Source organism: Leopardus geoffroyi, chromosome A2 (assembly GCF_018350155.1).
Source record: "Leopardus geoffroyi isolate Oge1 chromosome A2, O.geoffroyi_Oge1_pat1.0, whole genome shotgun sequence".
NCBI lineage: Eukaryota > Metazoa > Chordata > Mammalia > Carnivora > Felidae > Leopardus > Leopardus geoffroyi.
The window spans coordinates 83,558,189-83,584,796 of NC_059331.1; the positions used below are offsets into that span (position 1 = coordinate 83,558,189).

Genomic DNA, 26,608 nt, shown 5'->3' on the forward strand with positions numbered 1-26,608 from the left:
CCAAACTTGAAGTTATAAGAATGTAGGCATACTGAAATTTATTTCAACATGTGGACTTCTCTGTTTTAGCCCTCATTAAGAACTTACTGGTATCCTGAGGGTCACTTAGGCATCACACGTACCTCATTACGAAAATTTCATTAGTCCTAGATTTTCTCAGTTCTCCCTTGATGGCTGCTGGTCTGTGAACTGCTTCTATGTTAAACCTGTTTCTCTGCTTTTAAAACAAAATTCCATTGGTGAGAAGTTCCGAGGGTTCATGACTCTTTTGTATGTACATATTATCTGGTTTACATATTAGTGCCATCCAGCTTCTATAATAGCTGGTAAGCCATGCCCTTAGTTTTACAAACATGGTCCTCTGGTTCTAGGCATCTGAAATTTCTGTGGGTAAAATGCCCTCACCTGTAGTCATTAACATTATTTACAGAGACCTTACTAACCTTCCCACTAATGTTGACATCCATGTTTTCATTGTATTATCTATTGTTTCCTTTACTGTTCGACTACAAGTGCATCAATTTCCCCAAAGCACACTACGTACCAGAGTCAAATTGTCCACATGTATAAAAGCAGTAATTAGATCTGCATGCAGTGTTAAAGTTTCACTCCTGTTGTTCTACTAAAGAGGCACAGCCCATTGGCCCTGATAAATTCTATCAAAAATATTCCAAACAAACTCCAAGAAAATCTGTGTTGTAACCCCTGTCCTATGTAAGTGTCCAAGATGCAAACCCTTAAGATACATCCTTCAGTGGTACAAGTGGTAGAATACCGAAAGCACTTACGGAACTGTTCCCCATAATGCAGTTAAAATTATTGTGCTAGAAGCCTTACTTTGTCATAATATAGAGGTGACTTCATGCCATTTTCCAGGAAGTCTTAAGTTTTTTTTTCCCAAATTCCTATAATTCGGGAACTACCATGCAATGTAAAGAACTACTGTTTCTGCACAGTGCACACACTCTTGTACTGTTGTGCATTCTCATGTTGTCCTCTCTAGTGGATAGTGCTGTACTTCTTATCTAAAATGTGAGAAGCCCAACAACCCCTTCCTCCTGAATCCACTCTACACTCATACGATCCTCTTAGAATGTTGTATAACAGAGAACAACCAATTTCACACACCCCCGAATGAAACATTCACTTAACCAGGTCCTCAAACATACAGGTCTCTGCTAAAGTGCATCCTGCCTCTGCTGGTTGGTTCACAAACCAAAGCCTCAATAAAGGAGTGGTGTAGCTCTGTATCACCTCCACTCCCTGCTCAGCACAGGAATTCCTTAATAAGCACATGAGTAGTACAGGACCGTAGTATATTACCTCCGTGGATTCTAACTCTGGGACATGATCCTTCTCCTTGCCCGAGTCACAATTCAAAAACGGGGGAAAAATGTTAAGAAAGACGAGGGCAGCTTTATCTTTTCAGAGATGGCTGATGGGCAAGTATCCCTATGTTTTTACCTGTCACTTCCCATGTGGAAAGTCCAAATGTAAAGTGTCACACATGCGTGCGTCTTTCCTTGGAGAAATTGTTTACTAGCCCACTTAACAACAACAAAAAGTGCTTTATATTGTGTCCAAAGAAATATAACCTATGTTTTTAAAAATGGAAATGTGACTGCCAAGAAAATATCTTCTGTTAGCCTTGCTGGGTAGTTTGTACTCGAAGTAACACCGTCACCACCCACTCCCCATTCAAGCCGAGATCTAAAAAGGCAGGTGAACTGAAAGGAACCAAGAGCCTGTCCGTCCCTATTAGAAAACAGCCATAGGAGCAAATCACGTTGGAGGAAGGCTCAACAACTCGAAGAGACCATCTCCTCAGGACTGGGAGGAGAGATATGGAGCCATTTTTCACTAGGTTCACAAGAAAATGTCAGCTCACAGCTGCTAGTGCACTGCCAGAGCGCATCTTAATTTGGTCAAAAGGGACCCAGCCAGTCACCCTCACAGAACATTTTCTTAGAGAGTCCATTACGAATCTGATTCCCTCTCCTTTGAGCATCTTCCTGATGTAGTCTTTGGCAATTGCACGGCACAGATCTGCATCCAATTCAAAACTAAATGCCTTTCCCCATTTCCTCTAAAAATCATGTGAATTAGACACTTCGGGGCTGATAGTTTAAAAAAAAGGGGGGAGGAAGAAAAAAACCACCTCTCCCCCCACTCCCCACCCTCCTCCAGCTTCTTGACTAATACCTCTGGGCAGTTTACTTCCGAATAGAGCTGATTCTTGAGTGCACAATGGCAAACTGGTATGCAAGTCTCCTATCACAGAACGCACAGGCAATGCTTTCTTTGTAAAAACACAGGAAAATACACATGCTGGAACAAAAGACACTCTATCTGCACAGCAAGAAACAAGAGAAATTATGTGTTTGTTTTACACACATCTATACCCACTTACAAAAAACGCCTTGGCATGTATCTTAATGATGACATATTGTAGCCTTTCCTCAAACCAGGTCCCAGTGAAATACATTTTAAAGCTTTGGCTCCAGTGGGAGGTAAAACATTCTCTGCCATAAGAATACCTGGTGTGTGCCTTTGTTGGTAGGGTGCCATTTCAAACTTATTATATTTGAACTCAATTATGTGGAAAATTCAGATAAGGCAAATTCAGTCAGATATCTCTGAATTACTCTGATATTACAAGAAATGCCAAGTCAGCAGATATTTGCTGTTTACATCTCACAATAACCTAATCATGCATTTGCAGCCTTCTGGAGCAAAATGCTAACTATTCTCCAAACAGCCACCTGACAATCTAAGGGCTCAAACACATACTCTGACTCAGAGGAGACATCATGACGGCTCTCCGCTGGCTGTATTGAACAAAAGCTCCACAAGCAAAGGAGAGGCATTTGGTAATGTAGTGAGAGTCAAATCAAGTTTAGGTTCACATCTGGTGAAATATGGCACTGCCTACCCAGGGGTTGGGGAGCAGGAAGGTTTGGAGGTTATAAATAGAAAACACACACACAGACACATATAGATATTTAAGCCAGACCGGGGCAGTTTCAGCTTACTAACCTAGAGCTCTGTTCAAAGGAAGCAGAGAAGCCGCACGTCCTCTCCCACCTTTCCATGGTCCTCAGTCAGTGTCTTCTCAAACCACCTGTACTGATCCAACCCATTCTCAGATAATGTAATTTTCTTGATAGAAGTAGTCTCAGCTGAGCTTTGATTTTTTCAGCATGGATGTCCAGAATTTTCCTCTTTAAGCCAGACACAGCAACAAAACTGCCGCTGAGGTCTTTTGTTTTCCCCTCCTCTCAAAGATGAAGCATGCAGCACTTCTCTCTCTCTCTCTCCCTCTCTCTCTCTCTCTCTCTCTCTCACTCCCTCCCTCCCTCCCACCCTCCCTCCCGCTCTCCCTTCCTCCCTCCCTCTCTCTCTCCCCTCGGTCGCTTTTGCACTCTCCCTCCGTTTCTCTTTCCCCAACCCCCACCAGCAACCTCACTGGATTCCGTTCAGTCGGGGTCATTTACATCTCCCAGCATGAGAACCTGTGTTCTGTAAGCGCCTGTCTCTCACTTTTGGGTTTCCTCTGCGAAAGGGAGGGGGGCGGCTCTAGGTGAAGTCAGGTGACCCCTCCGTTAAAAGCCAGAGAGATGGATGGAGTGTGTGAATTTTAATATACACACAGGCACATTTACATTACAAAGCAGCGGAGGAAAATCTAGCTTCTAGAGATTAGGCATTTTTGTTTTTGCTTTCATAGTCCCCTTTCAGCAATTAAGAGAAGCTAATATAGTATAATGAAATGTAATTAAAGTTTTCAGCGTTAATAACAAGGCTGCATACTTTCAGAATCATCCAACTGAACAATTCTTTTAAACTTGTTTGCATGACTTTCTTTTTCTTTCAAGGGTCAAAGAATCAGTCATTTTACTATTTACACACCTTTTCTAATCGGCCTTTTCTTTGACATCTAGTTCAACTTATCTCAATGTGAAGGACCACAAAGAAAACCAGTAATAATAATAATAATAATAATAATAATAATAATAACAATAGTAACAATAGTAATAATAGTAACAATAATAATGAGGAGGAGGAGGCAGAAGAAGAGGAGAAGAAGAAGAAAAATAAGTGACAGAAAACCAATGTACATAGCATGGATAGAAATCAATAGTTTCCTATTGTAGAATTAGATTTAATAAGCAATTTTTTGCTCTTAAACAAATAACTTTTCCCTTCTCTGTTTCAGTGTCTCTGTCTTAAAATAGAAAATAAATGCAAAAAATGTAGCAGCTCCCCTCCCCGCCAATCAAGCAAGCCTGGCACAAAAGGATGTCCAGGCAGATACACCACTCAGGGCACCAGGTACCGAAGCAACTGGAAAAAAGGTGTGCTAACCTCGTACAGTGTTGAAGATAAATTTATAGTCTGCAGACTTAGATCTTAATGAGTAAATTTGCTACCACCTCATTTCCTGCTGCAAAGTTTCTGAAATCCAATGCATTCTGCTCTTAGAAACACTGCAAAGAAAAACAAGATAATCTCCACAAACTATTTTGAGAATTCAAGATAAAAAGTACTTTATGAAGCCAAATGACAAGTAATTAGAAGGAGATCAACAAGTTTGGTGAGAACAAGTATCAGAAGAAGAATCTCTTATTTGGCCTTTGGTGTTTCGTGCATGGATTCTTAATTTCGAGAACATGGTGACATTGGTGACTCCACCAAAGAGAAAAATAAGAGGAGAGCTGACATAGAATCGCATTAGCCCTGCCTCAAAAGATAACATTTCAAACTCTTACACAAACAGCCTCTCATTCTCTTGAGAGTGATGTCAGGAGAGCGTTGCATTTACCGCTGAGACCAGGCACTCCAGCTGAAATACACCCAGTCCCCTCCATAAACACCACTCAAGGGTAGACATGGAATGAGTAACAGCTATTCACTCTTCTTGCTTGTTTTGTATTTTAAAAGCTTTACCTTGCATGGAAAAGATCCTATTTAAGCTTTTAAAATAAATTATATGCTAACCGGCTGCAAATTTAGCTTTAGTATGTGCTACAAAAATTGGCACCAAAACATGGGACAATAAAAAAAGATCTTCCCTCAGAAAAGTAAGTTAGCTTAGGCAAATTTAGGAAGACCTAAAATTTTGTAGGATAAAAACATAAAGGATTTCATTTTACAGTCTCTGCTAAGAAAACTAGCTGTTCTTTAACCTTTATTTTTCCTTTCCAGCACTGGGTGTCTTCATTTTGCATTTGCCCTTTTTTTCCCCTCCACCTCACCCTCTGGCTTTTCTTTTTTAGCCACGGTATCACTTTCCCTGAATGTGCAAAATGTCCACATAAGAGAGAGAGCAGGAAAGGCATCTCCTATTATGTCAGATAATGCATGGGCTTTAACTCACACTCCAGTGTATGGCAACTTTGAAGCTCCATGCTATTCTAACAAAGAGGCACGATGTAAAATGGACTCTAGACTGCATATTTTTTGTTATTAAAAATCAAAGGATCTTAATTTTAAAAGGCTTATTAAAGTTCACCAATGACAGGCCACTTCAAAAAAAAAAAGATGAAAATAATTTAGCAAAAGCCCCAGTTGTCTTTCTAACAGGTCTTCCATTACTCAAGGAACAAACTAAAATACAGAGTGTGAAATGAATCTTCACTCATGCATTCAGTTATCAACCAATGTTTATTGAGCACTTCCTTTGTGTTAAGCAGTATTCTGAGCAGTGAGGGGTAGCAGGTAAATAAAACAGTCTGAACCCTTTCCGAAACTGATAATGTGTACCACTGACATACAAGAAATGTCAGTGCAAAATGCTATGGAAAGTCAGAAAGGCAGGGGCGGGGGTTCCTTAATGGGATGTGGGATGGTTACAATAGAACAGGTGACATTTGAACTCAGCTTTTAAGCATGTGTCATTTTTCTAGGTAAGAAAGCAGATGTGGGGGAATTCAGGCCACAGGACACAAAAAGCATGAACAGAGACCTGTGTGCAGTGTGGCATGGCTGGAAAACAGGGGCAGAGGAGGGTGGTTTTAAAAGTAGATCAGAACAGGTTGTGTATGATCTTGAATGCTCCCCCCAAGTATCTGTGCTTCATCTGAGACCCAGTGGCATTCTTGCCCAGCTATGTAAGAATCCTTGGCTGGTAAATTATTCGTTTTATAAAGATTATTTTGCCAGTGATGTGGAGGGTGGATTACAGCCTTGTTTCCAAAACTTTCCTAATGATAAAAATTACTTGCAAGTGATAGTACATGCATAGAATCCTGGGTTCTACCCCAAATCTAGAGAAGGTCAGGGATCTGAATTTTTAACAACGGTCCCAGGTGATTAGACATATAAGGATAGTTACACAGAGAGTTAATATTCTCAGGATCATTATTAAGCCATATGAAAGCCTTCTGTTTCTTTTACACTTAAATAAGAGATTTTTACAAAAAAAAGTTGAGAACACTTATCAAAATCAAATATGATGACTGTTTATTTTGAGTCATGAAACAAAATTATATACAATAGCCCATCTCATTCCTACTTTATCTTATGTGAAACCTTTGGTCCTGTGAGGCTAAATGTATTTACCATCTCTCTCTCACATCAAGGTCTTTCTTAGGTCTGTGCCTTTGATTCCCCTTTCTGGTATAATCTTCCCTTCCTTTTTCTGTCTTCATTTTATTCTTCAAGGATTCCCTGGTACAATTGGGCACATGAATTCACCCCTTTCGTAGTGTAGTTTATATTTAAGGCATATTGATATTACAACAGCAGAACCAGAAATAATACTAATATCAAACTCTCATATTTATGCTAGGGGATTTGGCTTTTTACACTGTCACAATAATTCCATGAGGTGCTATTATCATCACTTAACTACTGAGGAAAGTGAAGGCTGGAGGCATTAAATAATTCACCAAAGGTCAGAAAATTAATAAATTTCTGGATTAGGACCCAAGTCAGTCTCTGCTACATGATTAATATCACACCATATCTTATTCCCTAAACATCTGGAACCCAAAATTCAGCAGTGGATTAAATCAGTCAGTAATGTTATTACTCTTTTGCTTTCTATCCCTTTGCATACTAAAGGCTCAGTGTCAGGAGTTGGACTCTGTCTCTGGGTTTAAAGCCTTTCTCAGAGTGCCTGGGTGGCTCAGCTGGTTGAGTGTCCAACTCTTGCTTTCGGCTCAGGTTGCAATCTCATGGTTTGTGAGATCAAGCTGCGAGTCAGGCTCTGCGCTGACAGTGTGGTGCCTGCTTGGGATTCTCTCTCTCCCTCTCTCGCTCCCTCCCTCCCTCCCTTTCTCTTTCAAAATAAATAAATAAACTTACAAAAAATATAAAGCCTTTATCTGCCACTTTCAAGACAGGGTGACCAAAGGCAAGTCATTTAGTGTCTATGTGCCTCAGTTTGCTGATCTCATAGTTTTATTTGCAGCTTAAACGAGAACTTGTGTTAAGTATTTAGTACCATACCTGAAACAATTAGACACTCCATGTTAATTATTATGTTTTATTATCATTATTGTTGCTGTTATTAACAAGTGAGAAGCAAATTTTCAGTTTATCCCCATATGAGTTTTCCATCTCATCCAGAGATATTTAGGGGTGAAAAAGCACTACTGACTCTGTGTATTATTAAATGTGGTTTTATAGCTTTCAGTCCAGTTTACAGACTACAAGTGATTTGATAAAATTAGGAAGATGCACCAGCTACTATTTAACTAATCATGAACTCCATATATTGCTTTATTATTAGATCTGTAATGTATGGTCTCTTGAGACATTGTGGATGGCTTCCTGTCAGGCAGAAAGTAGAAATTACACATTTTTTAAAAAGCCAGCATTTTTATTTTAGCAATAAGCTAAATATTAATTCTTCTTAAAAATCCATGATGCCTGATTTTTGTACAAACTACTGTCTCCTTTTTTTTTCAAAATAAATATTTCCAATATCTCCATGGAACATTTCCTTACCTTTTTGAGGTATATTTACTAGCAAATAAAATTTCATTTAACTATGCACCATTGTTGTTAGTTAAGTGCATATTTAGTGCAGATATGGTATGATGTGTATGTGAAATCAAAACCAAATAAACAGTAGATGTTATTTGTCAGTGGGAAAAAAATCTGCATGAGAATTGTGGTTGTCATATTCTGCAAACTATAGACAAACAACCTCAAGAAAATTCTCTTCTTCTTTTTTGCAATTATATAAATTGTTGATCATAATAGGAAAAGATTCTACCATTGATGGTTTTTGTGAGTGTGGACTAAATGATTGGTGTATTACTCTGTTGACCACTGGATGTGTGTGTAGATTACTTTTGCATTGGCAGTTACACTTAATGTTTGCAGAGTCCAGATCTCTGGAACTTCTCTCTCCCTGCCTCATAAGCTACATAACAATTTTCATCAAAAACAACTGATCTGTTTTTGAATGTTTATTCCAAATTAATGCATTTTCAGTCACTGTCAAAAGAATCCTATTCTACTTAAAGATAGTTATATGTATGTGCATGCATGCATAATTATCACAGGCAATGGTTAAAGTGTGATTATCCCATTCTAAGAGAAGAAAAGCAAAAAGCAGAAAAATTCCTGCTTTGGGTTTTTCTTTAGTCTTGACTAACCAGCCAAAGCAGGTGCTTTAAGAATGGCCTTTAAATATAGCATGCTGTCGAACACACAGAGCCTTAGCAACCCTGACTTCACCATTTCTTGGCTGTGTGATACAAGATAAGTTACTCATCTGTAAAACAGTGATGATCTCTGTTGCACAGAGTTCTCAGGCATTGAATGAAGTAATGCACAGTGCCTGGCACACCATCATCACCACTATCATCATCATCATCAACACCACCATTACATCACATCATTATCATCATCATTGTCACCACCAGTGCTACCATCACCATCGTTGTCATCATCCTCCTACTCATCATCACCAATATTTATCATGTATCAGACACTGCTGTAAATAAAACACAGTAATGGTAGCTTCCGTTCTTATTGTTATCATATTCTTTTCTTTTACTGACTTTCAGTTCATGACATTACATATTCTGAGCTTATTACACCGATGTAAAACACACTATCATGGTCCAGTAGTCCCTAATCAAAACAAAAGCTTACATTTAAATATCTTTCGGTGTATGAAGTAGAAAAAATAACAGAACACGCTTTCTCTTTCACTAGTTTTTCCTTTCTGTAAGCAAGTCCCAGGATCAAACCTGGCACAGGGAAGATCCTCCTGGGTGAGTTTTAAGCCTTCTGAAGGCAATTCATGAGGTGTTAACAATCCTCACAAGAATATTCTTCATATGACTGAAGAGACCAAAGCGCAAGAGAAGTACTTTCTGTACTGAGTGGGCATAAACAGATTCCATTGTTGACAGCTGTCCTTTATGAATCTGCATTTCTGATCTCATAATGAATCATCCTACTTCTGACTTCTGAAAACCAGCTGAATTGTAATCTTTTATCTCCTCCAGAGGCTCATGCTTTTCTATAACTCTTCATCTACTTTACCTTGTGGACCCCATCAGATGGCCATAAGTGGGGCATTTATGGGGCCTCTTGATCTACAAAAAGAACTTTGCCTGGGATGAGCCTAGACAAGATTGTGAAGTGAGTGCACTATGTCGTCCATATCTTCCACTTCTCCTTCCTCTGCCTTTTAGGTTACTCCTTTTAAATGGCACTTCTCTATCACCTTCAGAATTCTTCCTGATTTTGACTCTCATCTTGTAACAAAACCAAAATTCAGTAGAATACACTGCGTAAATTTGCATGTATTACCTGAAGTAATACTTATTGTCTTAGAAATTTGGATGGCTTGTACAATCTCTTAAAATGTAAACATTACTTGGAAGTAGAAACTAAATAGGTTTCCAGAAATTTTAAAACATGGCCTGAAACATGTCTATTTAAATGGGCTGAACTCAAAAAAAAAAAAAAAAAATTAAGGGACGCCTGGGTGGCGCAGTCGGTTAAGCGTCCAACTTCAGCCAGGTCACGATCTCGCGGTCCGTGAGTTCGAGCCCCGCGTCGGGCTCTGGGCTGATGGCTCAGAGCCTGGAGCCTGTTTCCGATTCTGTGTCTCCCTCTCTCTCTGCCCCTCCCCCGTTCATGCTCTGTCTCTCTCTGTCCCAAAAATAAATAAACGTTGAAATAAATAAATAAATAAATAAATGGGCTGAACTCAACAAAACATATTACTTATAAAGCCCAATTTCAAATCATGAAGGAAAACGAATAGAGAGGGAACTATCAATTCTGAGTCGACTAACTTAGCATGGGCACAAAGGGCAGTGGATGCCCACCTTGGTTTTGAGTCATAACTGCACCATGAATTGATTGTATGACTTTGGGCAAGATACCTTAAGGCCACAAAAACTTAATTTCCTTATTGGTAAAAATAGTATAACATCTAAAAGTAAGTGCAATCATGAAATTGCTAGAACAAAATATGGCACATAATAAGCTCTCAGGAAATAGCATTTTCCTTCTTGTTCTTCCTACTAAATAGCTTTTTTCCCCCCATGGGTCACCCTCCATGGGTCACCTGATCTGCTCACACCTCTTTAATTCACCTGACATTTATAGGTTTCACCACTCAAGTAAGATAAGCTTTTGCAGAGGATCTAAATTTTAGTCAAGTAATCTACCTTTCTCAAAGCACCAGAGCAACTTAGTAAAATCAAAATAAAATTATACTGAATTGAGAAAGAAGGAGAAGGAAGACATAAAGAATGAAGAAAGGGTGGACAAGAGGGAAAAGACAGAAGAAATAGTTACATGATGTACCTAGAGGCGGTGCCATAGAAGAGTGGAGAAAGTTCTACTGAACTTTATTAGAATTCGAGAGATCTGCTTTGGATTACTCACTTATATCAATGACCTTATCTGTGAAATAAAGATACTAAACTTTTCCCAAGATCTCATCCAGCTCATAGATTTTGGTTTCGTGAGATTAGAAGGTAAAACATTTCTTGAGGACCCTTTAATATCAAACCCCATTAGTCCATGATACTGGGGAGGGAGGGTTCCCATTGACTCAATTTGACTCCGCCACATACTCTACCTATCATTCAGTCTCCATAGTAGTATTACTATCCCCACTTTAAGAGGAAGAATTTTTGGCTCAGTGAGCTTTTCTAAAGAGGCAAAGGGATAGGGCAGGGATTAACAACACCTTCTAATACAAAGCCCCAGGTACTTTTTATTGCACCATGCTGCCACCCTCTGGGACAAAAGTTGGGAATAAAGCTATATTGAAATTAAACCTTCATTGAATGACTCTGCAATGATATTTTAGACAGATGTGAAACGTCCTGCAACGGTCATGGAAATTTGAGGAAAGCATGCCCTGTTATGGCAGTGATGTGCTGTTCAATGTTTAACCACTAGCACTTTGGAAAAATAAAAAGAAACAAACAAAAAACCCCTGATTTGCAGCATTTGTCAATTTCTGCAGACTAAATTTGCCACCATAGTCAATTTCAAGCTATTAACCGCAAGTCACTGAACTGGAGATGGGGAGAGGTGTACAAAATGACTATTTCAAGGCAATGCCAACCATCTCCAGCATGCCACTGTGTGTGTGTATGTGAGTGTGTGTGACTGTGTGTGTGTGTATGTGAGTGTGTGTGCATAGGAACTTGAATTCAGATTCCAATTAATTTGCTTTAAAAAAATAATGAAAACTCAAAATATAGGTCCAAATGCTTTTCAAGTAACTCTAAGTGCCATGTGTTTCAATTATGCCCTAATAACTTTCCTTTTTTGGTCAAATATGCAGATGACTCTCACCTACCTCTTTACCTTCAAAATATAACCGTCAACAATCCCAGCAAATAAAACAAACCAAAATCCCAAGTTCCCAATCTTGACTTTCTTATATCTTTCCACATACTGGCTGGTTCTTATATTAAAGTTTATTTATTTATTGTGAGAGAGACAAACACAGCACAAGTGGGGGAAGGGCAGAGAGAGAGAGGGAGAGAGCAGGCTCCACTCTGTCAGGGCAGAGCCCAAAGGGGCTGGAATCCACAAAGCCTTGAGACCATGACCTGAGCCAAAACCAAGAATTAGATGCTCAACTGACCCAGCCACCCAGGCGCCCCTACTTTTTAATATTTCCTGTGAGATGTGTGAAGTTTTCAGGGAACCCCCAAGGCAGGGTTCCCCTAGTAAACCAGAAGGTGACAACTGCAAGATTTGTCAGTACTGCCTTAGCAAAGGGCCATCAGGAAAGCCTGAACAGAAAAAAAAAGACAAAACTATCCTATAGCCCTGCATTCCTTATTCCTCACCTTAAAGTGCCATAACTGCTTGGATTCCTCTGGAATAAAAGCAAGGTGACTGACAAGTTGTCAGGAAATTGCATGCATAATTTACACGGCACTGTGAGCAAGGAGAAGAATTGTCATTGGTGTAGACGATTCACAAATGATATTCGGATAGATTGCTTGAGGAACACCTTCTGATTGCTCAGACAATTTACTTCATCTTATTCATTTCTTCTGATTGTGAGATACAGAAGTAAGAATATCGCAGAGGGTTAAATGTGAAGAGTAGTCTTTGAAGAAAATTTGCACAAATGCTTGAATTATTGCCTCTATAAATGTGCAGAAATTTCTCTCCACCTACTAAATAAAGAGAAAAGAGAAAGGACACTGAAAGCATCACTGTTGTTCAGAGGAAAATGAGATTTGAACTGAGGAACAGCCCACTTTTTAAAAATTATAGTAAGGGGGAAAAATCCTAAAATTTCTATTGTTATCTATAGCACAAATATATACAGATATCTACCTATATCTGAAGTTAGCCAACATAGTACAAAACAAAACAAACAAACAAAAATGATGTATTACAAAGTTAAAATAAGAAAAAAAACTGTTCTACAATAGAAGAAATAATGCTTAGGACTATGCAAAGGATGTTAACATCAGGAAGAATATCCTGTTAGCTTAATAGGCATCAGAACAGAAGGCTGAAAAAACAAACAAACAAACAAACAAACAAAAACTAGTTCTTAGACAATGAAGAGTTTTTGCTTTAAAATCTTTACAGGCACAATGCAAATATCTTTTTTCAATTGTTATTTTTTCTTATATTAAAGAGCTAAGCTAGAGTAACCCCTTGGAGTGTCTTTCTGAATGGTTCTTTACAACTCCACACAGCCCTAAGTTTTAGACAACTTCATAAATGATGAATATGATAAAAATGAAATTAAATGAAAGTATGATTCAGATTCTTCAAAATGTGAGAAGGTCTCTAAGTTTCAGATTGTTAATTTAAGAAATATAATTCATATCTAGTGAGATTAAAGATAGCAGAAACTTGAGTCAATCTGAGCTTCTTCCAACTCAGGAGAGAGTTATCAACAATCAGATGGTAACTTCAAATAGGACAACGGGTGTAGGAGGAGAGAGGAAGTCTTCATCCTTAGGTAGAACAAAGAGGCCTTAGTAAATAAGAGGATGCATGGTCATATAGAAAGACAATTTGAGGGTGACTAATTCCTAGCTTTTTTTTTTTCAGTTAATTTATTTATTTTGAGAGAGAGAGCACCATTGGTGGAGGGACAGACAGAGAGGGAGAGGGAGAGAGAGAATCCCAAGCAGGCTCCACACTGTCAGCACAGAGCCAGATTTGGGGCTTGAACTCACAAACTGTGAGATCATGACCTGAGCTGAAGGTCTCACTTCCCATTTTCCCCTGTCCCCACCTCATTTCACCTACCTAACCACCTCACATCCTACAGTCACTGAAGGATGGTTTGACCTTTGCAGATAAAATGAGTTTGATTTTGAACAATTTTGAGTCTGGAGAACCTGACAGGGATCCAACTGGAGATATGAAGAGGTCTGAGCTATGATTGTAGGATTAGGAATCATCTAGGGCATAACTGAGTCCTGTCACTAAAGTGCAAGAATGGGGGATGTCATCTTGCAAGAGACTAGGAATAAGAAGAGGAAAAAAGGGGCGCCTGGGTGGCGCAGTCGGTTAAGCGTCCGACTTCAGCCAGGTCACGATCTCGCAGTCCGAGAGTTCGAGCCCCGCGTCAGGCTCTGGGCTGATGGCTCAGAGCCTGGAGCCTGTTTCCGATTCTGTGTTTCCCTCTCTCTCTGCCCCTCCCCCGTTCATGCTCTGTCTCTCTCTGTCCCGAAAATAAACGTTGAAAAAAAAAAAAATTTTAAAAAAAGAAGAGGAAAAAAGGAAACATCAGTATTTGAGGTGTGGGCAAAGGATTCAGAACCATTAAACAACACTGAGGAGGGCTGTTCAGGGAGGGGGGCGGGGAACTAATCACCTTGTAGTAGACTGCCTGTGGGTCAAGCAGATAAGACCTGGAAAAAGGCTGATGGATGGGGCTCCTATGAGATTTTTCTGTAAACTTTGAGAGCACTAAGCAGAGCCTGGAGGAGAGACTGGAAGGAGACAAAGTGGAATACCAATAGTTTCTAAACCTGTTTGTCTCTCCAAATCTTGGGAGCTTTAAAAACACATATTCTTGGGACACCTGGGTGGCTCAGTCGGTTAAGCATCCAAGTCTTGATTTCAGCTCAGGTTGTGATCTCACCATGGTGATATCAAGCCCCCTATCTGACTCTAAGCTGGGTGTGAAGCTTCCTTGGGATTCTCACTCTCTCCCTCCTCCTATGCCCCTCCCCCACTCATGCATATGCTCTCTCTCTCTCTCTCTCCCTCTCAAAACAAAACAAAACAAAACAAAACAAAATATATTCTTAAGCCCCATCCTTGGATTCTGAGTCAGTAAATGAGAGTCCTTATCTCATGTCTGTTCTTGAATTTTGTCCATACTCTAATATAATTCTTAGGGTATTTCTTTTTTTTTTTTTTTATTTTTTTTAACATTTTTATTCTCATCTTCCAACTAGTCTGCAAACACCTTGAAGGTAGGAATTATGTCTCTTGTGCTCTTATTCCCACAGCATCTAGCCTGAAAAATAATAGGTACTCACTAATGTGTGTGGGCTAATTGGTCATCTTACCACTATTCTTTAAGATAAAATCATCCAGGTAATCAATTATAATGATAATAAGGGTGTAGGGGCGCCTGGGTGGCTCAGTCATTTAAGTTTCTGACTTCAGCTCAGGTCATGATCTCACAGTGAGTTCAAGCCCTGCGTTGGGCTCTGTGCTGACAGCTCAGAGCCTGGCACGTGCTTTGAATTCTGTGTCTCCCTCTCTCTCCGCCCCTACCCTTTTCGCACTCTGTCTCTCTGTCTCTCTCTCTCAAAAATAAAGGTTAAAAAAAAGAGATGTAGACTCATACTCATATAATGATTGGAGAAATTTTTAATAACCAAATACAATTTTGGTGCTAAAATAAAATGTAAAAGGTATCTTAAAATGGCCAGGAGCAGGAAAAAGAATGTTTTCCAAAATGATCCATGACATGGAGGCATGTTGGCTTTATTTAGGGAAAATGTTGATTTGATTTGGAGATGGCTAAATGTGTCACTCTGAAAGTGTATGTGTTTTCACATGATGTGAAAAAAAAACATAATTATAGGTGTCCTTTGATAGCCTATTCATTTACAATGCTATTTTGGAAACAGTAAGTTTCAAAATTGGTTTCCAGTTTTGGAAGGAAGTTCCACTGTAAGGTAGCTCTGAAGATTTGCCCCCTAGAGATTTTCTTCATTGGAATTCAATAAAATTTAATTGAATTACAATGGTTGAATCCACAAGGTGTCAATTGCTGGCTGTCGGATTAAGGAACTCTCTTTCCTCAGGCATTCACACCTACAGGGGCTGAGTCCTGGGCAAAGGTTTTCAGAGAGCCGTGCTGTACCAATGAACACCTGTATGCAGTAATAAAGAGCAAAATAACTACTGTAGTGAAATCACATTTAATTTTAGGAATTGAAGAAAAACTCACTATATTTCTATTCTAGCACACAGGATGTGACTTACTTCTTTAAAATGTCAAGCATACAGACACAGGTTTATTTAAAGAGCGTGGAAACACTGCTTTTTTTGTTGTTGTTGATTGACTCTAGGATACTGTCTTTTCCCATCTGGAAAAAGATAAGTTGACTATGTTTTCTGAATGGGCATACTAATAGCATTGTCACAGTGTATCAGGGAGCTTTCAAAGGCATTATCTCCTTTGGTCATTATAATCACCAAGCAGGTAACTACAGCAAGTATGACAATTTCAGTTCTTCAGATAAGAAAACTGAAGCTCAGAAAGGTAATGATTAAGTGTAAGCCAGGTTTGTTTGTTTGTTTTCCTTTCCCTTAAATAATGCAACAGCTAACTACTTTTTGTATCATTCTAAAGGTTCTAACTTAGGCAAACATGTGACTGAGTTAAGATAAACAGGCCTTTTCTTCATGCATATATGTAAAGTTATGGGGGAAAAGGATTTCTATCACCATTTACTGACATTTATTTACTTACATTTATTTATTTATTTATTACATATATGTTCATGAATGTAAAGTACACACACAAATTCAAACTAAAAAAGGAAATAATAGTTTTCACCCAAGAGCTTTGTTACAACATGATTTTGAAGCTATCATTTAACTTTGGAAAATCAAAACAAAATGACAGTAATTAAAATATTTTGACAAGAGATAAAAGTCCACAAAAGAGGGATGCTTTTAATTTTGCTCTACTTCAAGTTAGATTTTTTTCTAAGTTTATTTATTTATTTTGAGAGAGAGAGAGAAAGAGAGAGCGAGCAGGCGAGTGTCAGAGAGAGAGGGAGAAAGAGAGGATCCCAAGTAGGCTCCACATTGTCAGAGCAGAGCTGGACAGAAGGCTCCGGCCCATGAACTGTGAGATCATGACCTGCACCAAAGTCAAGAGTCGGACACTTAAGGAGCTGAGCCACCCAAGTGCCCCTCAAGTTAGATTCTTTAAAAGTAAATTAGGTTTATGTGAGTCTGAATTTGCAAACAAAATAGACATTAAATACTTTTGTTTTAGAAACCACTTTTATACTATAGGCCAACAGTATAAAGTCATGTGTTCTGTCTTAATTTCTACAAACCTGGAAAAATCCTAAGAGGTATTAATGAGGGGGTGCCTGGGTGGTTCAGTTGGTTAAGCTTCCAACTTTGGCTCAGGTCATGATCTCACAGTTCGTGGTTCAAGGCCCATGTCGGGCTCTGTGCTAACAGCTCAGAGCCTGGAGCCTGCTTTGGATTCTGTGTCTCCTTCTCTCTCTGCCCCTCGCCTACTCATGCTCTGTCTCTCTCTCTCAAAAATAAATAAACATTTAAAAAAAAGAAGAATTAATGAGAAGAAATTGCAAATTAGTATTATTTTTCAAAAAAAACTATTGCATTGAAAAACTTAACAAAAGCTTTGCAATGAATTGTCTCTTTTTCCATCATGTCAAAACTACTTGATTTGCTACCACTCACTTTTCCTCTCTGGGCATATATATACCATTTTTGTTTGTACTCTGTTATTTGTTTTCTTTTTTGGGATTTAAAACTATATCATTTACTCACATAATTGCTCTTCTCATGGTCATATCTTTACTTCTTGCTTTTGAGAAAGTCATGCTATTTATTTCTCCTCCTTCCTGTCCCATAGGTGAGTCATCTAACTTTTTTGAGCTACGTGTCCACGCCTATAAAGTGAAAAGTTGGACAAGATATTCTTTATGATCTCTTCCAATTTTAAAACTTTATGTAGTTTTAGAGGAAACCTGAAGGGTCACAGAATATGGTATAACACTAAAAAATAAAGACAGGAGACTTTCTTTTTCACTTGTTGCAAATTATGCTGGAGACTTTCCTGATTAATATTTCATAATCTAGACAACTACACATTGAGAATGTGGGACAGACAGAGACAGAGAAGAGGTGAAACAGAGAGCTAGTGAGGCAGGTGGAGAGAGACAGAGAGGGGCTACTGGACATTTGTGGATCACGTAGGTATATCAGAGGTGGTAGTTAAGCACTATCACCCCCCAATCCTCCAACAGACTCTTCCCTCTTTGCTAACAGCAGCTCTAGGAATCCAGGTACACAAAACAAAACAAAACAAAACAAAACAAAACAAAACAAAACAAAACACATTTGATATTACTCTTGCCTCATCTGTCTTTCACTCCCCAAAGGAAATGTCAGCTGTACCTGCAAAATAGACCCAGAATTTAACCCTTTATCACTACTCCCACTATAAACAAGTTACACTCATGTCTAATCTGGATGGCAGCAGTAACCTAACTAGTTTCATTTCTGCTCTCTTCTCAGCTATACCGATGACCTTAAAACATAAATCAAACTTATCAGTTTGTTATAACCCCAAAGGTTTCCCATCTCACTGAGAGTAAAACCAACATCATCACATGACTTAAGAAGCTATTCACAATTTGTAGGCTGCTCCCAATACCTGATGCTTCATTCATTATTCCCTGGTTCTTGCCATACTGGCCTCCTCATTACTCTCCTACACCAGCAGGCAGACTCCACTATGGGGCCTTTGTTACCAGTGCTTCCTCTGCCTGGAAGGCTTTTCTCCTACATATCCACACGGCCAGCTTCCTCATTCTTTTCCATCTTGAATCCAAACTTATCTTCTAAGCTGAGACCCTTGCTGAGCATCCCATCTCTTTCATCCCATCTCACCTTCCAATTGGGTGACACCTTGCTAAAATGAAAGATTAATAAATTTGGGATATGGGTCAGTTTGGCTCACTTCTGTAATCTTTGGTGCCAAGAACATTGCTTGATATATAATCAGTCCTCAGTAAGTATTGGTTGAATTGAATCAAATTGGATCTAACAACAGTATGAAAACCTTGAACCATGCTTTGAAGACCAGATCGGTTGCTGAATAGATGATGAGAAGTACATAGGCCATTTTTTGGTAAAGAGAAGTATAAGCCACTTGGGAATATGAGCCTACTTTGGGAAGTATCCCATTCAGTTGACTCAGGTTAACATAAGAAAACTGAGTCACAGAGCAGTGAAGGTCACAAGGATAGTTAGTAGAGGAGCACAAGTCTAGAAGTCTGATACTCAAACCTTCCCAGTCTAGGACTCTTCCTAAAGATGCAGACCATTTAGTTTTCAAGTTTCATCAGCACAAAACACAAATAAGACAAAAAAGGATTGTTCTGTTCTACCTCTACAGCAATCAAATCCATCAAATTCATATTAGCCATAAATAAACTAATGTTGGATAATATCCTTTTATATAATAATATTCCATTATTAAGAATTAACATTGTATTAACACAAAAGACACATTTTAAACTCTCAAGTTACAAAAAACAATAGTGATCAAGATGGTGTGGAAAGTGGATGGAGCTATAGATCATAAAAGAATAGCAGAATGTTGACAATTGATGGAACAGGGTGATGGTCATATAGCATTCATTATACTATTCTCTTTGCTTTCCATATGCTTGACATTTCCTATAATAAAAGTTTAACACTAAAAATACACAGAAAACAAACCCCAAAGTCTCAATTTTGTTTTCTAGTTCCTTAAAAAATGGTTGTAACCAAGTCAGCTATCAGTTCCTTCATTCTCTGTCTCTTCTTTGTCTTTTCTTAATTTAAGAATACAGAAGTTGTATGTCATGTGAAGGCACTGATGCACCCTGAGGGACTCCGAATAAGCTTGTGCACTGTAGTGGTCACCTTTAGTGTAATAAAATCATTAAATCTATAAAATCAGGTGTACTTACACTTCATGGAATCAAGTCATGATTCTTTACTAAAAGAAGAACCTGTATATTTCCTTCCCTATCTCATTTACACACAAAGTAGTAATGGAAATTTTATGCGGCATTGTCTGTTCTTCCTCTTCTCTTCTCCCTACCTTCCTCCCTTCCTTCCTTCCTTCCTTCCTTCCTTCCTTCCTTCCTTCCTTTTTCATACTGAAGAACTTTTTCTCTATGAATGTGTATCACCATGTATTCCTAAAACTTTACCTATTCCAGATTCTTACTTTTCATATTTTGCTATGAGACCAATCAAAATGCACTTTCATCTTTCCTGTAGATGACTGCCCTTTCTCTGCATTGTCCTAATCTCTTCATTTCTTCATTTGCATTACCCTCAAAAAAAATCCTGAGTATAATTCAGTCTAATGTATATGACTCATAGATATATAATCCAGTTGTGACTTTCACGGTTCAGAAATAAGCTAGGAAAGTGCTACACTTCACACTTTTCTATTCAGGGATTCTCTTTTCCCTTGGGGAAGGCTTCCCACTAATAACCTCATTTAAGTCTTGTTTCCTTTTACTGTCTGAATAGAGCTATGGTGTTCCTTGAAGTATCCTTACATGATTTCACTCCCCTGATTAAAGCCCTTCAAGACCTTTCCACTGCAGATGACATAAAATCCAACTCCTTCCTTCCAGGAAGCCATGTAATGTGCGATTTCTGCCTCTGTGGCCGTATGTGAGATCTCAGTGGCCTTTCCCTCAGTTCTTCCTGGCATCCTGTCTAGGGTAGATTCCCTGTAGAATCTTAGCCCTTCTCAGCCCTTTGTTGGTTTTCTTCATAACAATTGTAACAGTTTGTTTTTATATATTTTATTCACTTGTCTGCTTTCACTTAAAAAAAAAATACTTTCACTATGTTGTAAGCTCTTGAAGGATAAAAATCTCTTAGCTGTCTACTATTCTCTCCTTAAGACTTACATAGAATAAAAGTCTAGGATAAAATGGTTATAAGGAACATTAATTTAAGCTACCTAAGTCTCACAAATATATTTGATTTATTCTTTGTTCATCTTAGGGAAACAACTTAAGAAATCCTTCAATTTTGGTTAATAGCAGAATCCATTAAATTTGACTTCAATTATCTAAATAGCCAATAATTTCCTCTTACTGGCATATGCTTTCTCAGTGAAGATTTAAAATCCATGGAAGATGAATGATATTGACTGCCATCATGACTTCATTACCCTTCAAACATTTTGCATATTCTACAAGGACTCTTTCTAGCCCTTCTTGGTTAGCACACAAAATCTACCTATGGTCCTTTACAAACATCAAAACATGGGCATGGTGGTCATATAAAGGATCCAGTTTTGTTTTAATGAAAAATCATTATAAGTAGATCCCATATGCAAGGCAGAAATAGACACACAAACTATTTACCAATTACAAACATGGAACTATACCTAAGGAGATATATCTACATTTCTATCTCTAGATAGATAGATAGAGCTGCTGAGTGATCAAAAGATAGATAGATGATAAACAGATAGATCATTTAGGATAATATCATGTATTCAGTAAAATAAATCAAGTGTATTTTCTCATTTCTGGCAATCTTAACTCTTGGCATCCTGGGTTTTCTTTATGTTTTATTTAAGTTTGTTTTGGGTACCTAAATTTGTCAAACTGATATTTCTACATGTGCGTCCAAATCTCTTAAAAATCAGAAGCTCTGCTAGGTAGTAAGATGTTATAGCTATACATATGAATCAACCATATGCACAGGCACAAGAGTGGCTGCCTTACTTGGTATTATCTGAGATATGATATAATGTCTCACTCCTTTAAAAATACCTGCTCCATTATTATTTATCTTATTAGAATCCCACCCTTGAGGTTAGGCACTATCTACAAAAAAGCAGAGTAAGAAAGCACCAAGAATGCACAAAAGCCAAAGATCCCTGATGAAGATTAGTTTACAGATCACTTTGCTTTCCTGGAGCTCAGGGCCATCATATTTAATAATACCAAGACAAACAACAATACAAAAATAACTAAACTTACTCTGAGTACTTATTATGCCAGGTAATATATACACCTGTCTCATAAGATAAAAATTATTATGCATGTTTTACAGAAACAGAAATTAAGCCTTGGGGAATAGAGTGACTTGCCTAAAGTCCCATAGCTGGCTCAGTTATTTGAGCTTGGATTCAAACCCAATATGCTGACTCCAGGTGTTATATTCTAGTGGTCTATAAAACCAGGAGATTAGATGAGCTAATCTAAGAAAAAGCTGTGATTTTCTAAATATTAATCAACTGCTGCACTGGAAGGCAAAAAATGGTGTGCTGGGAGAAAATAACAGGTCTAAATAGAATGCTATTGTAGAAGCATCTGGGGAGAAGTCCTCTATAGCAGGAAAATGGGCAAAGGATATGTAAAGCAACTCATATAGAAGGAGGTAACAGTAGTCAAAAATTTAAAAAAAAATAAAAATAAAAAAAGAAAAAGGAAAACAAAAGTTAAACTTACTAGTAATCTAAAATTGGCAAATTGAAACAAAATACCATTTTCTGTTTTTCCAATTGGCAATCTTTGAAAGGAATAAAAATTAATATTCCTTATGTTGGAGAAATTGCTGAGAAACAGGCACTATCGATAGTATAATTTAGTAAACTTTTTTGTAAGGTATTTTAGGACTATGTGTGAAAAATTTAAGATTACCTGTCTTTTCTTCTGGCAGTTTATCCTCAGAAAACAGAGTTGGGCATAAAACTGTATATAAGGATATCACTATAACATTACTTTTAATAGCTAACCTTTAGAAACAATCTTGATGTGGGGTGGGAGGGAGGGGAGGGTGGGTGATGGGTGTTGAGGAGGGCACCTTTTGGGATGAGCACTGGGTGTTGTATGGAAACCAATTTGACAATAAATTTCATATATTGAAAAAAAAAAAAACAAGAAACAATCTTGATGTGTAAAAAAAATAAGGACTGTTAAATTACTATGGCACATTCCTAAACTGGAAAACCATGTCATTATTAAAATTATATTTTAGAGCATGAAAAATTATCCTTATTTTATTTTTTAATATGCAAACAATTATACACCAAATGTTCACAATGACTACCTCTTCACGGACACATTTCTGCTCAATTTTTTTCTACATTATATAATTCTGTTTTTTCTAAATATTCCATAGTGGGGTGATGGGCATTGAAGAGGGCACTTGTTGTGATGAGAACTGGGTGTTGTATGTAAGTGATGAATCACAGGAATCTAACTCCCAAAACCAAGAGCACACTGTATACACTGTATGTTAGCCAACTTGACAATTATTTATTTATTTATCTTTATATATTTAAAAAATAATAATAAAAAAATAAAATAAAGTAAAATAAAATACAGTGGAGGATATTGCTCTGAAAAAATAAATAAATATTCCATAATGAACACATATTATTAATCCACAAATTGAATAAGTATTTGTTAATTAGTATAATTTTTTAAAAAATGATAATCCTAAAGTATCTAGGGTAAAATTAGTCATTAAGAATAAGCCCAAGTCTTTACAATACCTATAAGAAATTTTAGAGAAGAAATATGGGAAACTGAACAAGTTTGGGCTAAATTTGAATGCAGATTTTATTCTTTGCTGGCTGTGCAACTTTGAGTGGCTTACTTATTTATAAAATTGTGATAACATTACATCCCTGGGATTACACAGGGAATGACTGATCACATAAAGCCTTTACATAACAATCACATAAGAAATGTTATTTGTCTACCCCACATTTCCACTTTCCAGCGTTAAAATATCATGAAAATGTAATTACAATTGAAGGGCAGCAAAATATGCCACCCCAAAATATGCCATGCTGGCATATTGACTGTTTTGAATTAAAGTTACTTAAGAAACAGCTGGTATAGGAAAGAACACTCTGACCTTCTTTTGTCCCCCTGAAAAGAGGGGACATCTCCCATGTGAAAGGTACTCTCCCTGTACCAGGAGGAAAAAGGACATCCTTATCACCAGAGATAGGGGAATCTAGGGCCCAGAAGGCTGTATAAGCAAGCCTTGTTACTTCTTCACTAATTTACTACTGCAAGCTCAAACCCTTTTGTCTTGTCACTTCTTCACACATTTATTTTTTCTTGGTTTAGAAGGCATGAAAGCTGCCTGTTTTAGTCACTTCTTTGAGCCTCATGTCTTTAGGGCTCCTGTACACACAAAATTAAATTTTTCTCCTGTTGATCTGTCATATGTCAACTTAATTATTAGACCGCCCAAAGAACCTAGAAGGGGAGAAGGGAAAATTTCTCCTTCCCTTTACAATTTATATACATAGATAGATAGATAGATAGATACATACATACATACATAGACAAGGTTACTTATTTATTTTGAGAGAGAGAGAGAGAAAGAGACAGCATGAGCAGCATGCTCATGACAGCATTAGAGAAAGAGACAGCAGAGAGAGAGGGACAGAGACAGAATCCCAAGGAGGCTCCACGCTGTCAGCACAGAGCCTGATGCGGGGCTTGATCTCATGAACTGTGAGATCACAACCTGAGCAGAAATCAAGAATCAGATACTTAACCGACTGAGCCACTCAGGTGCCCTTACAATTTATATTTTTTGTTAGCATTACTTTATATGAACAATATCTTATATAATTATCTACAGCCACACTTTTTAGTAGTAGGTAAGCTCACTACAGTGACACAACTATAGAACTTCATCAAAGGGCAATAGAAGAAGCAAGGAGCCCCAGACTAGAAACAAGTGTGGGAAGAGGGCTGTGGTTACAGATGGTTGGAAGTCCATATTCTGCACTCTCAACCTGCCAACTTGAACTCTACATACTTAAGTGTGAAGTTATTCCATTAAGTTCAGATTTAGATTTCCTTCTGATGTCTTTTTGATGATTTGTTTGTTTTTTATATCTCTTACACACATTGTTTACATAACTAAACCCACAAATATTGATATTCTACTATGAATTGCACAAGTGTACATGGTTAACTGGAAAAAAAAAGAAGTAATTCATATAGAGTGAAAGAGCAGTAAAAAAATACATCGACCCAATACAATCACCCTATAGGTCTGTAGGCATGAACAACAAAACAGACTAAATGAGAGGAATTTAGACATGCAGTGTGCTGATTACATTCTTCCTGAGAAAATAGGCCTGAGTTAGAATTTACACTTCAGAAAAGACCTAAGGTAATATTCTAATGTTAATGTATCAGATCAGCAACATAGCTGGCTCCCTGTCTTTGTGGAAATGGTACATTTCCCAGGCCCCTTTGTTGTTGTTTTCTTTTTAATATTTACTTACTTATTTTGAGAGAGGGAGGGGCAGAGAGAAAGGGAGGGTCAGAGAGAGAGGGAAAGAGAGAATCCCAAGCAGAGTCTGCACTGTCAGTGCAGAGCCCCACCTGGGGCTTGAACCCATGACCGTGAGATCATGACCTGAGCTGAAAAACTGATACTTAACCGACTGAGCCACCTAGGCACCCCTCCCAGTTCCCTTGGCATAGCCATGTGCTTTGCTTTGTCCAAACTCATGAAAGTAGATTTGTCATTAATCATTTCCATGCAAAAGTTTTAAGCACTAGCATGCAACTTGTACAGCCTCTCTTTTTCCTTCCAACACTGAGTCCAGCAACGTTTCAGACGGTGGCAGCTGTATCAGCCTGCAGCCCCAGAGAGAAGGATTTAAAGGATAGATAGCCTCCAACTAACTTCTGATGGACATATACTGTGAATGAAACAAAACCTCACTGTTTTAAAACCCTCAACTAGGGTCAACCCCTTCGTCTCCACACACATATACCCCCAAAGAACATTTGGCAATGAATGTCTGGAAACATTTACAGTTACTACAACGTATATGGGGTGTGTGTTACTGGCATGTAGTAGATGGAGGCCAAAGATGCTGCTAAATATCCTACAATGCACAGGAAAGCCCCCCACAACAAAGAATTACCCAACACAAAAAGTCAGTGGTGCCAATTGAGAAATCCTGTTAAATCATGGAGATGAAAGGATGTTTGTTACTACAGCATAATTTAGACTATTCTGACAAGATAGTTCAATATTTGGAAATCTATTAATATAATTTTACCATAAAAATAAGGCAAAGGAGAAAAAATGTGATCACCTTAACAGATTTGGAAAACTCATCTGATAAAATACAACATTTATTTGAAATTAAAAAGGAAAGGATTATTATTTTCTTAATACCATATTTGAATATCACAAAAGTTTATTTCTCAAAATAAGAGCCAAAATTATGATTAATGTTGAATCAGTGGAATGAGCTTAAGGCCAAAAACTAGAATGGTACAGTTGTTTAGCTGGTAATGGTATATAAAATATATTTCCTGCTTCAGGAAATATATACTCATATTCATTAACAGGATCAGTGAACATCTTTTGGGGACTTCTGTCTCATGCAGGAGTTTGGCCTGATGCGCTTTACCTTCTCTCTGCAGTTCTAAAGTAAGGGTTTTCAGAAGGTGAATTTATTAAAACAGCTGTGTCATATAACATAATTAGATGTTACTTGCCACAAAAAAACACAAACTAAAAAGCACAAAATAATAAGATGTTCTGAAATGTGGGTAGCTTCCAGTTTATTACTTGTGACCTACGCATTTTATAACTTTCGTGATACTGACTAGGTCTCCTCGGTAATGAGCAAAACGTGAAATTACAACCGGTTAGGAACTGGGTCCAGTGAGGACGCACAATGCTCTGCCAATTCCACTGATTATGGCTAATGCTGGGTTGATGGCTCAGCTGAGCTTGTTGGTAGTCGTATTCTAAGAATTTCATTTATTCTCAGAAGCTCAGCAATAAAGCTCTTCTTGAAGTGGAAGAGCAAGAGACATTTAAGGAAGAAGAATTACCATGGAAACTGCCCTTCCCCCCATAA

At 38.0% G+C, this 26,608-nt stretch overlaps 1 protein-coding gene across 10 annotated transcripts in view; it reads right to left on the minus strand.

The window, feature by feature from the left end:
- Positions 1 to 26,608, minus strand: part of MAGI2 (membrane associated guanylate kinase, WW and PDZ domain containing 2) — a 1,332,179-nt gene that overhangs the window by 724,297 nt on the left and 581,274 nt on the right. Inside the window, exons 1-2 of one of the 10 annotated variants that reach the window (XM_045494598.1) lie at positions 3,467 to 3,567; positions 3,037 to 3,221 (exon numbers count right to left, since the gene is read on the minus strand). The exons of the other annotated variants lie outside the window; for them this stretch is intronic. The gene's annotated coding sequence lies outside the window, so the exon portion shown is untranslated. Of the gene's footprint in view, positions 1 to 3,036; positions 3,222 to 3,466; positions 3,568 to 26,608 lie in introns of those variants that run through there. 10 annotated transcript variants of the gene reach the window in all.